The 17,125-nt window shown below is 34.3% G+C and overlaps 1 protein-coding gene across 1 annotated transcript in view; it reads right to left on the bottom strand.

Moving 5' to 3' along the window:
* The window catches only part of CDH12 (cadherin 12), a 393,880-nt gene extending 377,256 nt beyond the window's left edge, over positions 1–16,624 (bottom strand). The window contains exon 1 of the mRNA XM_026843110.1: positions 16,584–16,624. The gene's annotated coding sequence lies outside the window, so the exon portion shown is untranslated. The remainder of the gene's footprint in view (positions 1–16,583) is intronic.
* Positions 16,625–17,125: the final 501 nt, after the last annotated feature.

Here is a 17,125-nt window from a genome sequence, read left to right as displayed (position 1 = left end):
CTTTTTATGAATCTATAATGTCAAACAAAAGTAAATTTACATTTTATGTAGATGTAAATTAAAATCATATGATAACATACACTTTGGCTGTTACCTAAACTCAAAAGGGAAATCTTAGCTGTACTTCCAAGGTTCCTTATAGAAGCACTTCCTATAGTCAGCCTCACAGCATTTAATTTTATCTATGAGTCAAAATTACTTTATCCTATAAGTTTAGAAGGTGCTAAATACTGACTGCATATTCTGGAACCTATTGTCATCATACTGAGGAAAAAACAGTGATGATGATGACTACTTAGGCAATTTTAGTACATCAGCTTCCCTGTTTATGTGGGGCATGACAATAACTGGGATGGTAACAAAACCATCCAAAAGAAAAATAATTTTACACTTTATAGCTTGAATATATTTTGCATTATTTAGCAGTAATTGTAAGAAAACTCACCATACTTGGTGTAGTAGGAGCTTTTCACCTCCTCATAGTAGACTGACAAGTGAAAAAGTCATGTAAACACAACAGATCATGCAAAAACTTTCACCATAGCTTTGAGAAACATTTGAAAATTCTTATTAAAAAGTGCAACTGTAGAAAATAAAATTGCTGGTACCAAAATCTGTGAAAGCGCAGCTAATAATATAATAATATCCACCGTTAACTACATAGATCCTTACTTAAATTTGTCACCAAATAATTCTTCAAGGTTGAACAAAATATTCCATGCATGGCAAATATAATATACCTAATATATATATATCTTGAAACTTGTGCAAGAAGACTTTTTAACTCTTTTTATAACCAACTGCCAATAGATATGTCTGAATTAGAGGAAATATTTAAATTTGTCAGTCTTGAATATATATATATATTAAAATGCCCTGACACACAAACACACCCCCACACTCACACCCAGCACCCAGGCAGCCATCGGCCCCTCAGTACATTTACATATGAAAAGACAAATGTCAATGATTTATGTATTAAGGGCTTATAAGCAGAATGACACCACCAAATACATGGGAAAATTTGGCATCATTCTATGAAGGACCAACTATAACAAAGAATTGATAAACTGATGAGAAATGCTACTTGTCTAAAACACATCATAGCAAAAAAACATGAGACTGGAAAGAGAGTCCATACAGTAGCCTATAAGCTGTCAAAACTGTACTCCTGTTTTGATTTCATGGAATAAGATTACCTTAACTGAGACTATCTTTAAAGCTTGAAAATTCATAAAAAGGTTTTATATAGATCATCTGTGAAAGCATCGTGAGAGATTCAGAGAAATGTGCACACATACTTCAGATGTCTAGTATTATGAAAGCATGTGACACCTATCCTCAAATCCCAGGCATCTCAATTTCTTAACTTGTGCAAATGTATTATCTCCATTGCCATGACTAATTAATCACTATCAAAAATATTTTCTTTCCATAAACAGTTGAACATCCTACAAATATTTATAAAATCTAATAAATTTATGAAAAATAATATTGAAATACATCAACATTTATCATAAACAGCACTGGAAGAGATACACTGAAGCACCTTATAATTGATCTGTACATGTAGGGGGATACAGAATGAATGAACACTAGAAAGAAAAATATGTAATACTGTTAAAGGAATACTTGTTCTCTAAAGCTTATGATAAGCACCACTATTGCTGGCTATCTTGCTGCCTCACTTTCATGTGTGTAATATCCCATTGTCATCCACAGAGGTCTGTTACTCTTACTTATACCAAGAGCTGACCATGTAAATTGGCAGAACTTTTTCTAAAGCTTGCATGTTTGCTCCCAAAACATTTTAAGATGCTTACTGATCCAGCTGGTGGGATGCAGAAATACAGCTGACACCTACTGTATTGCTGAATTAATAAGTGCTTTTTAAATTTAGATTTCTGTATAGAACTTTCTTATCAGAGTGTTAGCACTTTCACATAATTCAATATTTACCTTTTCTAGACTACTCCTTGCTTCAGTCACAAAGCTCTTTCATACCTCATAGAAAATGACTGTGGCAGAAAAGTTCTTTATGTCTTGTTACTTGTACTTAGTGTCTCACTAGTTCATTCCTTGTTTTCAGCTAAGGAAGTGTGGGGATACTTGAACATTATTGTAGCACATAGCTTCTACATGCTGCTTTCCAGTTTTATCATCTTTCATTCATTTCATAATCAGTCATTACATTATTGTATGAGTGTCCCTGAAAGATCATGGCACTGTGGAAGAACATAATGACTCAATACAGACTCCAAAAAGGTGAATTTACTACTGTGATAATTTTCATTTACTCAAGATTTCCCCTCCCAGTCTGATCTGCAATCCTGAAATTTTATAAGACTTCTGAACCTAAACAACATTTTACTCCTCTCCCTAATTCAAGACACGAATTCTAAGTTGACATTTTGTACAAGGTATTTCCACCTAAGCTATTAGAGAGTTTAGATATTCCTTTTCTGTGTTTCTTCTATTTTATTTTTTTTTTTTAAGTAAGGAATAAAAAGCTCTTGGGTCAGTCCGTTTGAGCTTTCAATTTGAAATGAGAGGTAGAAGGGCAAGTATCAGAGAAATCTTCTTGCCAGCAATACCCCCAAACCTCACTGAAGATTATTCTTTCCTTCTCTCAAAGATCTGCAGCAGCTTTCAAGTACACACTTTGCTCAGCATGACACAGGTATTTCAGCATTCAGAAAGAAACAACATACCCTAAGTAATGAAAAAACAGCAAATATATGGAAACATTTACTACAAAAGTAAGTGCCCAGTTCAGCATAGAGAGTTTATGCAAATCACCATATGTCAGGTGAAGCTAAGTGAGCTTCAGCTCATAATATTCATTCTACTCCACTTGTGTAGCTCAAAGTCAACAAGCCCATCTGATCTTGATATCAGAACCTATGTGAAGCAAAATGAACTGCAGACTTCAAAGTTTTTGGTAGGTAAGATTACAACCAGAATCAATCCAAACTAGCCTCATTACTGGCTCATTAATCTTCCCAATTTTCTGAAACATACTTGTTACCACAGCATCAATTACCTTTGTTGCAAAGTTCACAAATTGCATAATATCATAATATAGTATTTTATATATCATAATATAGTATTTTATATAATAATATAAAATGCAGTTAAATTTAAAGCGCCACTACCGCCACTATTAATAGTGTAAAATGCTGCTTAAATCAAATGAGTGATAAAAACATCTAACTGATTTGTAGCACAAACTCAATATCCCACAATACATGCTGGACAAGAGAACAGAAGAGACCAGCAAAAAATGTAAATTCCCTTGTTTGGTCTAATAAGATGTCCTTCATGGCAATTAGATCAGGCAATTAGAATAGAAAGGATCTGTGAAGCTCTCCCTACTGACTGTATTCACGTAATACTGTCAATAATTAGGTCAAAACCTAAGATAATAAGATCTCATATAATTCACAGCTTCATATACAATTATTAACACTTTGAAGAATAAGCAAGTCAATCAAAACACATTTCTCTTCTAGCATCATCAGACAATAAGAACATGGAGTCACCCCACAGGCAGTACAATGCACAGATGTAAGACAAGTGGCAGCTGTCCATTAGCATGGAAATATTCAGGTGTTTTCTTAGTACAAACCTGTATTTTCACAGATAAACAGTCTGAGAAATCTTATTCCAGGCACACATCCATTACGCTTGATAACAGTCAACCAACAGAAGATTAAACCAAATTAAACTAAAGTAGTGTTTTAGCTTTTTTCTCTTGTCCCTTTGTCACTTGATGAAATGAGTGAAATATCACTATGACTCACATAGTCTACAATTAAAAGAGTTTTTATTGCTTTTAATCTGTTTACAATGGGGTCTGTGAGGTATGACTGAAAGCAAAAGATACAAGAGGACTGTGCAGCAAAATAACACACAAAAACCAGTGTAGAGGGCATAGTGTAATAAAATACGATTTATTTCCTTTGCTTATCCTGCTCTAAAATTACTTGGTTCACATGATTCAGTACACATATAAGATGACATGTCTGCTGCAAGGACCATTCGCATTAAAATTGAGGTTTGATCTGTAGTTACCAACCTTGACAATACAGTAGATAGATTATTCTCTTTATAATTAATTTCACTTGATCTTGCAAGAATTAGAGCCTTCAGCCTCATCTCCATATAGGCTGACTAGCAGTCTAGTCTAAATCACATTTCTCTAGCTTCATTCCAGCAAAAAATAAAATCAAAAGGCACCTACTTCAGAGAATGCTGTGCTACCCTGACTGCATGGTGGAAACAACAGTTATAATTCTGAAACATGTGAAATGAACAGGAATACCTATTTCTAGATCAGTTATGATTTGTGTTCTCAGTCTACACAAAGCAGTAAACCCAATTCCTGCATTAAATTCTCAGTATAACACAAGGTTGTCTTGAGAAAGAACAATTCATGTTAAACTTGTACTTTTCCTAAAGCACAAATGAATCACAATGAAAAAATTATGGTTTTGTCTCAAGCAACCTTGTTCCCAGTGTACCTGGCAGCACAGCAGAGAAGACAAGGGAGCATGCTTCATCAGGAGGGATGTTTGATGCAGCAGGTGGAGAGAAGAGACCAAGTTCCTTATGCTGAGACTGTTCGTCAGGCTGTAAATACATATGCTTTAGAGTAGACTATTGCCACTTTCACACACAGGTAAAAGAAAAATTTGCTGTTATGTAAGAAATCAGAGAATGAACTCTCACAACTACAGCTGTTGTTGTTATTTCAGATAAACAAATTTTGAACAATGGTAATGGCTTGCTTTTTTCTCTCTTTGAATGAGCTGCAAAAAAACCTGGCATCATATCAGTGTTTTATTAGAACCATTTAAAGATATACACTGGAACATTAGAATTTGGGCTGCTGTAATTTAAAGAAAATTGTGTGGTTTTTTTACAAAGATGTTTGTAAAAATGTACTGTTACATTTTAACATGATTTGACATAAATCTTACAGAAAAAAAGTAGTGAAACCAACAGCTAAGTTAGTCTTTGAGCAAATCCTGACACACTCACTGTCTGAAGGTTTTTTTTTTAAAAATTACCTCCCAGTTATACTACAAACAATAGAGGCTTGAAGTCAGGAAAGCTTTAAATCATTTTAGCGTAGTCTATGCATGCACAGTATGAAATATATTTAAATGTTCTCTTTTCTACTCTCATAAATCCCTGTGTTTCTGACAGATGCCTCTGTTCTTAAATGTCTCTAATAATGAAGACTTCATGCTTCTCCTATGCAGTCTGTTTCAGCGATATTTTTACCTTTGTAAGATTTTTAATGAAATGTAATTCAAGTCTTTCTTGCTATAAAGTAAGAAAGCACTTAATTCTTGCCCTACTTGTCCTGAATCTGGACAATAGGTTATTCTACCTTTGTTCAGGGGCTGATAATGTCAAATGAAGAATTCTCATTTATTCCATCTTCTTTTGATTTTAAAGCCATATTTATTCAAAGGTTCTCTCATGTCATGTGATTATTTATCAACCAATCAGATATGTTGCTGTTTTGGGAAACTCTTTATGTTTTTCTCAAAGTATAATGGCCAAAACATTACAAAAGTATTACAGAAACTGAATAGTGATGAAAAATTGTCTCCCAAACTATATATACAATCACAAAATAATTCAGGCTGGGGGGACATCAGGACATCTTCTGTTCAACCTTCAGCTCAGAGCAGAGTAAGCTGTGAGGTCAGACCAGCATGCTCAGGGCTTTATCTAGTCTGGTCTTGCGTATCTCCAAGAATGGAGACTAAACAGCCTGAGAAACATGTCCCATAGCTTGACTGTCCTGAGTGTTAAAAGCTTTTTTATATCCAATCTGAACCCTACTGGTTTCAGTTTACACCTGTTGCCTTTCATTCTCCCCCATGTAAGTGAGACTCCATTTTTTTCCTAACCCACTTATTGGTATGGGCATGCTGCTGTTCCATCCTCCCGCAGCAGTCTCTTCTCCAGGCTGAACAAGCCCTGATCCCTCAGCCTCTCCTCACAGGAGAAGTGCTCCAGCTCCCGACCAGCTTAGGGATCCTCTGCTAATCTCACTACAGTTAGTTGATGTCATCCTTGTACTGTAGAGCCAGAAGTGGATGCAGTATCTTAATGTCTCACAGGTTCTGAACAAAAGGGGCATAATCCTTTTCCCTCAATCTCCTGTCTGTGCCCCTATGAATACAGCCCAGATGCTGCCTCTGCTGGCCACAGGTTAGACCCCTGAGGTACTTCATTTGTCACAGACCATCAAGTAGCACAAGATCCATTAACCGATAGTCTCTGGTCCCAACTATCCAACCAGCTTTTTAGCTACCTAGTTTTACACCCATCCAGAGTATAATGTTCAACACTAATAGTGTTGAAAGCCTTGTTAAAGTCAAGATAAATAACTAGCCGTTTCTTTCTCCATGTTTGCAAATCCAGTCATTTTATCACAGAAAGCAATCAAGCTGGTCAGGCATGAATTCTTGATAAATCCATACCGACTGTTCCCAAACACTACCTTTTCCTTCATTGGCCCAGATGTGAGCTTTAGGAGGGTTTCATGATTCCCCCAGAAGCTAACATGCAGTGTCCATACTATAGTTCCCCGTATTGTCTTTTGGGGATTTACTGAAGATGTGTACAAAATTTTTTTTCTTCAGTCATCAAATTACGTTCCAGATTTTGCACCCTCCATCCTGACATGATTTTACAGAGTCATCTTCAGTTTGTAATCCCTTCTCCCCTCCCACACTCCCCTGAATAGTTACCTAACCAGATGTCCCTCAGTCTGTATTTTGTCTTTGGTGATTTCTACACAAGGATATTTGATTTGTCTAAGTTTCACCAAACATTTTGGTGATAATTTCTCCAGTTTTCAATTTTAAATGCTGAGTCTAGCCTTTAAACACTCTTAATTCTGAGTAGTTTTGTAGATGGCAAATTTAAAAAGTGCTAAGCAACACATATTTCTATTTCATCATCCATCAGGTTAATGACAATATTGAATAAAGTAACATATAAGACCGCAGCAAAAACTTTGACACACACTTCCGCTCTGAATGTAAGCCATTTTGTCATTATGAAGAACAGTTCTGCAAACAGCTTTGTGCTTTCTCCTTGTTGATCCATCTAGATCAAACACAGATTAAAATACCATGCAAAATCGTACCAACATCTTTAACTAATCTGGATTCATGACACCTACTGTTTCTCCTCTATCCATAAGACTATATGACTAGAGAGCTTTAACATAATTTCTTTATTGAATTTCTAGCATGCAATTTATTTTTTAGCTCTCATGTCTAATTTTTAGAACTCAAAATGTTGTAAATTAGGTTACTCACCAGCAAACTAGAAGCATTATGTGTTAATATTACAGCTTTAGAACAGATCACATTGATTCTGTCTGTATCTTTTACAACAGCAGTCTTGATATATCAAGATTTTTGGTGTGGTCACGTGAATGATGGATACAGGAAAGGAACTAAGGATTTTTTGTTTTCTTTTACATCATTAGTGAATTTAGATTGCCTGGGTTTTGACACGGTCATTGTGAAACAAATTAAATAGGCCTATTTTCAACAGCATCTAACGGAACAATCTTTTTGAGATGTGGGTAACAGCATATCCCAAGATGGGCAGCCAAAACCAGAGACACAATAATTACAAGTAACTTGTTCATAAAAATTACTTAAATTCTGCATAGTCTGGTTGTTTTGTGTTTTTTTACTTTAAGCAAAATATACTTGATGAAAAAAAAAAATATTTTGAGCATTCCGTTATATGATTAAATATTTTATTCTCAAAAAAATCTGAAATTGTTTAAAGCAACTCAAACACATTTTGGCTGGATTTTCATATTCAAATGCCTTATTTTGTTTTTTACTTCAGCTAAAGCTCAGATTTACATCAGAAAAATACCTTTCCCCCAGCTGTAGTAAAAGTAAAAAATGCTACACTCTTGCCATTGATTTTTAATCAACATTGATCAAAATTCCTTGATTTTAGGAATGAGTCATGTATAGTGTATTAAATTATTATAGTCTCTATGTGCTTCATTTCCCCATAATAGCAAAAGGTTTTTTAATAGACTGTACTTCATATTAGAGGTGACGGACATTCGTGATCTTGTACAATAAGCACTTGACTGTTTTATAGCATTTTGTTCATGTCTTTTTCATCCATGAAGTTTGACTGAAATTTTTATTGCATGTTGTACATATCCAGTGGACTGTAATGATATCAAATTCTGCAGTATCCTATCCTGGAAATACATACTTAAGTAATTCTTAAACAGATATAATGTGTTATAATTGAAAACCTTAGCTCAATTCCTTCCAAAGCTCATACTTGAGTAATACCACTAAGCACTGCAAGATCAGTGCCAGGCTTATCAATGCAAATAGAGGTTTGTAGAACCTAACTCTACTGTAGAGACTCCCATATGCCTATTAGTGATTCTGTATCAGATAAATAAGTGCCGCCTTGGCATCCATTACCAAACATATTCCCTAGGCAAGAAATTGTTTGTAGAAGAAAAAATCTGGAAACACCTTTCAACAGCTTTATATACACCCATATACCCCCCAAAAAAGCATACTGAGATATTCATATTAGCCTTGTAAACCAAACAGGGGTTGTTACAGAAATTACAGAAGTCTCTACAGCCCTTCATGGACACATAGATTCTAAACCTACAAGCTGAGAGCACAGAAGAGTAGGATGAAATGCTTAAACTGATCTTGTTTGACTTCCATGATTTCATATCAATTCCATGTTCAGAGCATATGCAACCAGAATAGCAAAGCAATATTACCAGTCATTATTCTTTTTCCACCTGGCAAACAAGGGCAACATTTCAATAGCCAGGATGAAGAAAACTGCATCAGTACAGCTTCTAACTAATGACAGTCTCCTTAGAGAGGCAAAAATTGTGTGAAATGTACACTGAACTCCTACTTTACTCTTGATAGCATTAATCTAAATACGGGATTAAGACTGGGAAGGACCTGTACTAATTTTGACTACACCAAGCCCTGAGTAAAGTAAGTGCTTCATGTTGCAAGCAGATTAGAATTACTCTAAGTGAATTCCACCAACTCCTTGAACACCTTCTCAAGATAGCAAGCTTGATATTTTGGCTCTTATCACTGTACAGATCTCATATTTTGATCTTGTAAATCTCCCTGTTCTTTCACACTCCCTTATTTCTGAAGGCATGCTTGCTGTGGTGAGTGGGATGCAAGCAGATGCTCACATAATACAGTACCATATAACAACAGTAAGAAGTTGAAAGTGAATTGTTGTGACAGCCCAGTGCTGCCCCATGCTAGTAAGTCTTTTTCATCAAAACTAATTAGTTTTGGCATGGTGCTCTACTGGTAAGATAACAGTGTAAATTTTTTCTAAGCACAGCAGCCCATGACTCTCCAGTACCATAAGCCACTTTCTGAAACAGCCGACACTTACAGAGATTTTGATTTTCTAGTCTTACTTTTACCTAGATCAACAGATTCTGGGTTTTTGTTACAATCTATTCATTCATACTGGGCTTGAAAGACACCAGCACTTTTCAAAATATTCAATAGTAGTATGAATACTTGCATCCAATGTGTCATTGTTTAAAAAAAAAAAAAAACCCAAACAAAAACCCCATCACCCTCTTTTTTTTTTAACTTAAGCTTTACTCCTGAATCTTAACAGCTACCGAACATTCTGTTTCCTTGCAAACCCTTATAAGCAAATTATTTAAGCAGCCACTTCTGTGGCATTACAACAATTTTCCATTTTTTATTATTTGTTTCAGGTGAATAAAAATATTGCATACATCTAGTTTAATTTAACTCTGTCATTTCATCCATGTGAAACAAATTTGATGTTTCCTTAAGAACTTGATTACCTTAGATTAGTTTTAGACTCTATTTTTGGAAGTCGCACTTCAATCAGGTATAGTCTTTGAAACTTGAATATTTATTCAATCAGGTTGTTAAAAAGGATAACAACTGACCAATGCTCAGAAAATTAATGTCTCTTTAAATTTTCTCAACCTGGCACTAAAACCTGAAGAATCTCAAGTCAGTAACTAATTTTGAAAGGTGCATGTGTCTGTACATAAGAAGATTACAAAAATCTCAGTCTTAGCTATGCAGTTGTAAACATCACCTGATCATCCTGCTTTCTTAAAATAGCATGTTCTAAGTCCATCATACATAGTACAATATATAGAAGGCTTTATTAAAAATAATAAAAAGACATTTACATTAGGCCAAATTAACACTCCTAAATATAGAACAGTTTTTGCCAGTTCACTAAATAGCCAGCTGTTTTGTTCACAGTTTTGCTTTAATAGTTTTCATGAATCATGGACCCTTAACCAGTGATCCATTCCAGGATTCATGAATGTAGTATGAAGTGTTTTATGAGGACTTCACATCTATGTTCACACCTATATTATGAAAAATAATATGATGGGAAAGACATCATCTTCAAGTTTACATGACATCATAGAAAGAAAAAAGTCTATGTACAATTAGTATCCAAGCGCAGTATTTAGTTTCTTAGCAAACTCATTCTTGCCTGGCATGGTAGATGTATAAGCAAGCAAATTCTATCTCCCTGTATCCTCTGTTTCATCAGATAGATTTCTAGAGTAATTAAACATCCCAATGGAATATTAGAAATTAAATGAACTTTCACATATTCAAAGTAAGAAAAAAAAAAAAAAACCCACAAAAAAAACCCCCCAAAACCCCAAACAAACAGATAAAGAAAAATAGTCAAATTAGAATATATATCACCACAGTAAAGCTGCCTAGGAAGGTATTTCCAGTACAGTCTTCATGAGATAATCAGAGGATACGGTTAACTTGAAAAGGACAGAAATTCTTGCCTAAGGCCTGTAAAATTTTACAGCATTGTTTATAAGCAGCTGTCAAATGGTCTGGCCTGAAGTACCTGACAAACCAATATTCTTGTGATAGTGATCTTCTGTCAGTACTCAGGAAACCCTCTCTAGAAAAGTCTCTTTGTAAATAATGACTGAATATAAAGATTATAATGGGATGTCTGTCCACATCTGTAGACAATCCAAAGGTTTGAATTACCCAGAAGCCTCAAACTGCACACACAGAGCTTCCATTATTTTTAAATTTTAAAGATTTAAAATTTTAAGACAGAAATATGACAATCACAATGGGGCCTACTCTATCTTTCACTTAAAGATGCTGTATGATAGTTGTATTCTGTATGACAGCAACAATTATATGCTTAAAGAACATAGGGGGAAACATATTTTGAAGGACATCTCCCTCCTGAACATCATGCTTCAACATTAGAGCGTTATTATTCAGAGACACATTAATTTAAAAGCTGGTTAACAAATACTAAGCTATTTTGTGGATTGATTTTTTAGCAGTAAATACAGAACTAGAAGAGCAATGTCTTCCAGCTCATAAAAGAGCTGTTTCAGAAGCACAGTCCTTTTTAGGACTATGGCCTTTTCATTCATTCATTCACCCAATGTCATTAAAAATATTTTGTCAAAATACAAAGGAACAGCAATGAAAGAAATAAGAATGAAGTACACCATTAATGCAACCAAGCATATTAACATCCAAAAATAACATCAGTAAACAACAATTAAAAAAGGGGAAAGAAATTTCCCACTAAACTGATCATACTAACTACCACAGAAAATGTTGGTATTTATATTCTAAGTCTCAGAGCTGTCTTCATGCCTACCTATTTTGTCATACATACCTACTTTTGCTTTTGTAAAACCCAATAGATACAAAATCTCATAATTTTCAAAAAGTCTACTACTCTGAGCTGTTGAAGCCAGTTAATCGTAGCACTGTATCAAAATATCATTGAAGACTATGAAGCTAGACCAGATTAATTAGGTTTATAGTGCTGATCTATGCAATGGATTCAATTTTTAGAGGTGTTTGGTTTTTTTTTTCTTAAGAAAATCGAATTAAGGTTTTTCATAACTTTTTGAAAAAACTTTGTACACTTGCTTTCAAAATAGCCTTGCTTTCTTTAAAGTTATTACTCATGGGTCCCAAGGGAATGGTGTTCAGATATTGCTTTCCAGTTCCATCATTAAAACCCAGATGATTCAAATCTGACTGTTCCAGTGCAGACTTCAGAAGGATCAGAATTAAAGCAAGGGTCTTGAAGCAGCTATATTCTGGAATAATAATAATGATACATACTTGAGAGCAAATAATTTTCTAAATTAACTTAATACTGCATACATACTTATATAATCCTCCCTAAATACATGTCAGATCCTTGAAATAACTGACAAAATAAGTATTTGAAATCAAGGGAATAAAAGCAACAACTCCAAAGACTACATGTTTATCAAAGGCTTTCTTACAAACTTCTAAAAGGGAACAAGAAGTAGCAATGGTCACAAAACATATCAATTATATGTAGCTGAGAGGACAGCTGATAAAGACAACTAGAAGAAAATCTGAAGCCTAAGAAATAGAGTTGTGCTAAGGATAATGATAGCATGACTTGGTCGAAATGAAAAAAGAAACTGAGGAGGTACCAATAGATGATGTTACACTTTGTCTCTTAAGCCTACTGGCCAAATATCATATACTAATTTAGTAATCATTTACTTATGCTATAACAAGTTAATGAAAATGAGCACTCAAAAAAATTATTTTGGATTGTTCAGAATTGATAACTGCTCTCCATGTGGTTTTCTTTTTTTTCCTACTGCCTTTGCATATAATCTATATTTTGTCTAGACTGTATTATGTGACACTTCATGAGAAATCTCACAAACCGGTAGATGATATCTACTATTTTACCATAGTATTAACTGATGCCACCAAATCACAGATAAAGAAAAATACTGAACAAAATAATGAAAACACTGATCAGTAAATACCAGTGACAGGTTTTCTTCCCCTCACCACTTTCTCCTTAATCTTAAAAACATTTATTCAAAGAACTATCAATTCTTCTAACTCCTTAGATTTACATTGCTTAAGATTTTATCAATTATCTGAGTTCACCAAAATCTGCTTCCAGGAAGTACATATTTTAAATTTTGCTGTTTTCCTCCTTCTTCTGAACTCTGTTGCTTCATAAACAACCCCACTCAATTTCCATGTGATTCTTCTGTTCCTCTCTATTAGTTTGGATCAAACTTACAAGAACCTTACACCCTTTTTCTTTCTTTTTAGTTCATATCAAAAGCTGATCATCATCATCATTGTCACTGATGCAGTACTGCTAAATGGCATTTTCCTGTATTTCTTCCCTCAGCAGAAATGTCTAGGATTTGGAGTTGTGTACCATAAAAAAAAAAAAAAAAAAAAAAAAAAAAAAGTGTATACATTAGAACTTATTTACAGGTATACTGGCAACATTTCAAAAGCTGACAGATAAATTCAGACTGTACAGTGCTTATTTAGCAGACTGAATAAATGGTAGTTTTTCATTCTGAGGTTATGCTTTAATCACAAAGAGTAGTGGAATCAAATATTTACCATACTTGAACAATTAGCTGAAGTCAATCAAGGCAAAGAGTTGTTCAGGAGTCCACCATTTAGCAATGGAAAAAGTGAGTGACTTCTTTGTGTTTTGTCTATTAAGCAAAGTTATCAAACATATTTATAAATTTGTCATTGAAGATAGATCAAGACTTAGAAACAAACAATGGGTTCAACCAAGAATCAATATATATATATATTTTTTTTTTTTTCCTTTACTCTGTAGGAAATGTTAATTCCTTTAATAGCAGGAATTATTTTAAAATCAGTTTTAAGATTTTTTTTGTCACTTCTCAAAAGGTAGGTGCCACTGTTAACTGAGAGAAGCTTTTTAAAAAGTGGACACCCTTTCTCCCTGAACAAAGATTATATGCACAGTAAATTATAATCCTTGGTTTTACAATATTGCTTTATGAGGTTACGAAGATGAATGTTCATTGCTTTTAATCCTTACCATGATTTACGAGGCTCTGGGTATCCGTTCCCCAGAGCATCTACAACTGTGTGGTTGTTCTTCCTGCTGCTTAAATTACGGACACATCTGCAAAGTAATTTATGGATAGTTGTCCCAAAACCAAGCTGCCTCTTCATCTCTCCTGTAGTATTTTTGATAACAACAAAATGATTTTTTTTTCCCTTATCACTCTTGTTTTGCCAGACTGGTTGATATTATGTTGACCTAGATTACTGCCTGTTATGCACACCTTTAGACAACATGTTCAGTTGTAAAAACCCACAGTGAAAAAGGAGGGGAGGAACTAGGCTGTGAGGGACAGGGTAGACAGCTAAAGTTTACTTTGTGTGTTAAGCTCTTCAGAGTTCCCAAATCTAGAGCTTATTTTCCTCATCTTGACAGAAATTTATATAGCTAAAACAAACATGCAAGCACTTAAACCCATTCTGAATGAGGTGAATATATAGCTTTTTGTTTATCTAATACCTCACTATTACATGTTTATTAATATGCTGCTTTCAACCTCTCTACTTATATGCACATATACCATTACAAAACCTCTCAAACCCATATAGGTTTATCTAACCCATGTGAAAAGCTGAGCTCATTACGCAGTATAGATGTACATTTGTGCATCTAAACTAGTGAAAACTGTGGAGTTTATACTATAGCACTGAGTATAAGATCATTTACCCTGTTTTAAAACAATTTTTCACTATATACCTAATTATAAGTGCTTGCATTTTAAAACTTTCAGAATATATGCAATGAGAATATAAACTCATATCAATTATATAGTCATTATCAATATCAAATCACATGCCAAGGTCCATCTTTGTCCACACACAGGTGTTCTAAGATGTTATTCTGCTAAGTGATGATCTTGTGAAGTTTCAGATAAATTTTTTAAAAATCATTCCACATTACTTTCTCTCTATTATCCCTCTCATTATGGTTTCATACCATCTACCTGAATGCCCTCAAACAATATGCAATTTCAATTACAACCCAGGTGTCAAAAAAAAAAACATTTTAAAGGCAAAGTCCATGTCAATATATCATCTAAAAACCATTTTACAAAGCAGAAGTGATTGGCACAATTTGGCACAGTTCCAGTGAGCTTAGTCAAGATAACAAGTGCTGATAGCATTGACAGTAGAGAAATTCTTTTTTTATATATTTTGCAGAGTCACTGAGATATAATCTCAATTTTCTAATCTCTTTTGACCATGTCAGAAGCCTAGAGTTTAGTAAGAGAAGATACTTAACTGAAAATTGTACTGTGCTATTTGCCCCAAAGAACAATCCATAAAAACAGGCTTGAGCAAAAAACCCTAGGATCCAGATGCTTCCAACTTTGTATCTGAGGTTTTCATCAGAATTTTATGGCAAAAAGACATCTCAAATTTTTAACTATTTACATAAGATATATCACACAATTACCAAATGCAGCCACGTGTAAAAGAACCTGTCTTTTGTATCAGCCAAACAACTGCACTGGGCAATGTAAGACTACACTATCCACTGAAATCAAGGATTGCATAAAATGTAATTCGGGCAGAACAACATCTTACTATAAAGACAATATCAATATTTTTTTTTTTAATAAGCACAATATATACAGGCTTTGATTTTATTTTCCACTGAAATTAAACCACAACCAGCCTTAAACAACTCTCCACAGATTTTTACCTCTTCCTCATCAGAGGATAATCAGCATCCAGATCTCCCTTGCTCTACATCTGCCTACAAATGACTGTTCATAGTAAGCATTCAACAAAGTTGTGATACAGCTTAATCATTCCATGTCCCCTATACATTTTTCTCCAGTGTGCAATGCTTCATAGTCCAAACTGCTAAAAAAACATAACCCAAACCACTCACCAACCTTTGCCATCTTCCTGTCCTTCAAACTTATTTAGGCTTTTACATCAAAATATATTATAATTAACTTCAAATTTATAAAACTTATACCTGCTCCTAACGATTTTTTTTTTTTTGTCATCTCTAGCACTTGTCAAGAACACAGTAAAACCAGTTTATAGTGTATTCCATGAGCACCAACTGAAGTAGACAATGGCATAATAATAAACATAAGGAAGCATGACATTGATTTTTACTTCTGTGAAAGAGGTTCTGATAAGGTATGCTTTTGAAATGGAACAAGTACCATTTAGCAAAAATAACACCCTGCAATTACAAGAAAAAAAGTATTGTAAAAATAAAGCTCAGAAAGAGAAAATTAGTTTCTGTCCTTTAAGAGGTCAGAAGAGACTGTAAAGGTAGTTTTCTCCAATCTACATCTAAATTGAAATAGCCTGAAACATACAGCACAGGCCTTCGTAAATAGTCAACTGTTTAGTAGTAGTGCAATCTCTAGATTGCATCAAGTATTTTTGTTGAGATATGCAGCAAAGATAATAGATTCCTGGATTTCTCCAGCTCAGTTTCATGGATCTAAAACTAATTTGTGTTTAATATATAAATAACAAGATTTAAAAATAAAAAAACTGAAAGGTAAGAACTGAATCGACACAATGAGTTGACTGCAATTATTACAAGTTTCTTGGTGATGACAGACACATCTATGGAGTTTTTAAAAAGTCTACCTGTGAATATAATGCCACATCTTCCAAGACCTTACATAAGTGAAGTTCCAACCTTAACTGGGCTCAGTCACAACAATACTCAACCAACTGGATCACTAGAGTCTGAAAAAAAACATAAATATTGATTGTAAACAGTTGTTTCTCATGTGAATGAAAAAAATAACAGGAAGAAGAAAAAAAAAAAAGAGTGCATTATTAGGGAAATCAATCTAGCCTTTAAAAAAATTAATAGATCCCCACACAGCACTTTTTCTGTGCCTCTTACATGTATGTGGAGCTGGACATGGAGTGAGGAGGAGGACACAGATACCCCTTGGAGCCGATGGACTCCACTGAGCAAACATTCAAAATTAAACTGCTCACGTTCCTTATAGCTGTCTAAGACTTGTGGGATTTTTACTGCCAGTAGGCTTTACTGCAGAACATCATATTATGGCTCTGATTTGTATGCATTGCCTTGGCTGGGTTTCCTTTGTGTCAGCTATCATTCATCACAGCGTGAAAATAAACATACAAAGATTTCTTTGAAAAGGGTGAAGTGA

Source organism: Athene cunicularia, assembly GCF_003259725.1.
Source record: "Athene cunicularia isolate RWA chromosome 2 unlocalized genomic scaffold, athCun1 chr2_part1, whole genome shotgun sequence".
In the NCBI taxonomy this organism is placed as follows: domain Eukaryota; kingdom Metazoa; phylum Chordata; class Aves; order Strigiformes; family Strigidae; genus Athene; species Athene cunicularia.
The sequence above is the reverse complement of the archived record's forward strand: the minus strand, read 5'-3'. Positions and strand labels throughout refer to the sequence as shown.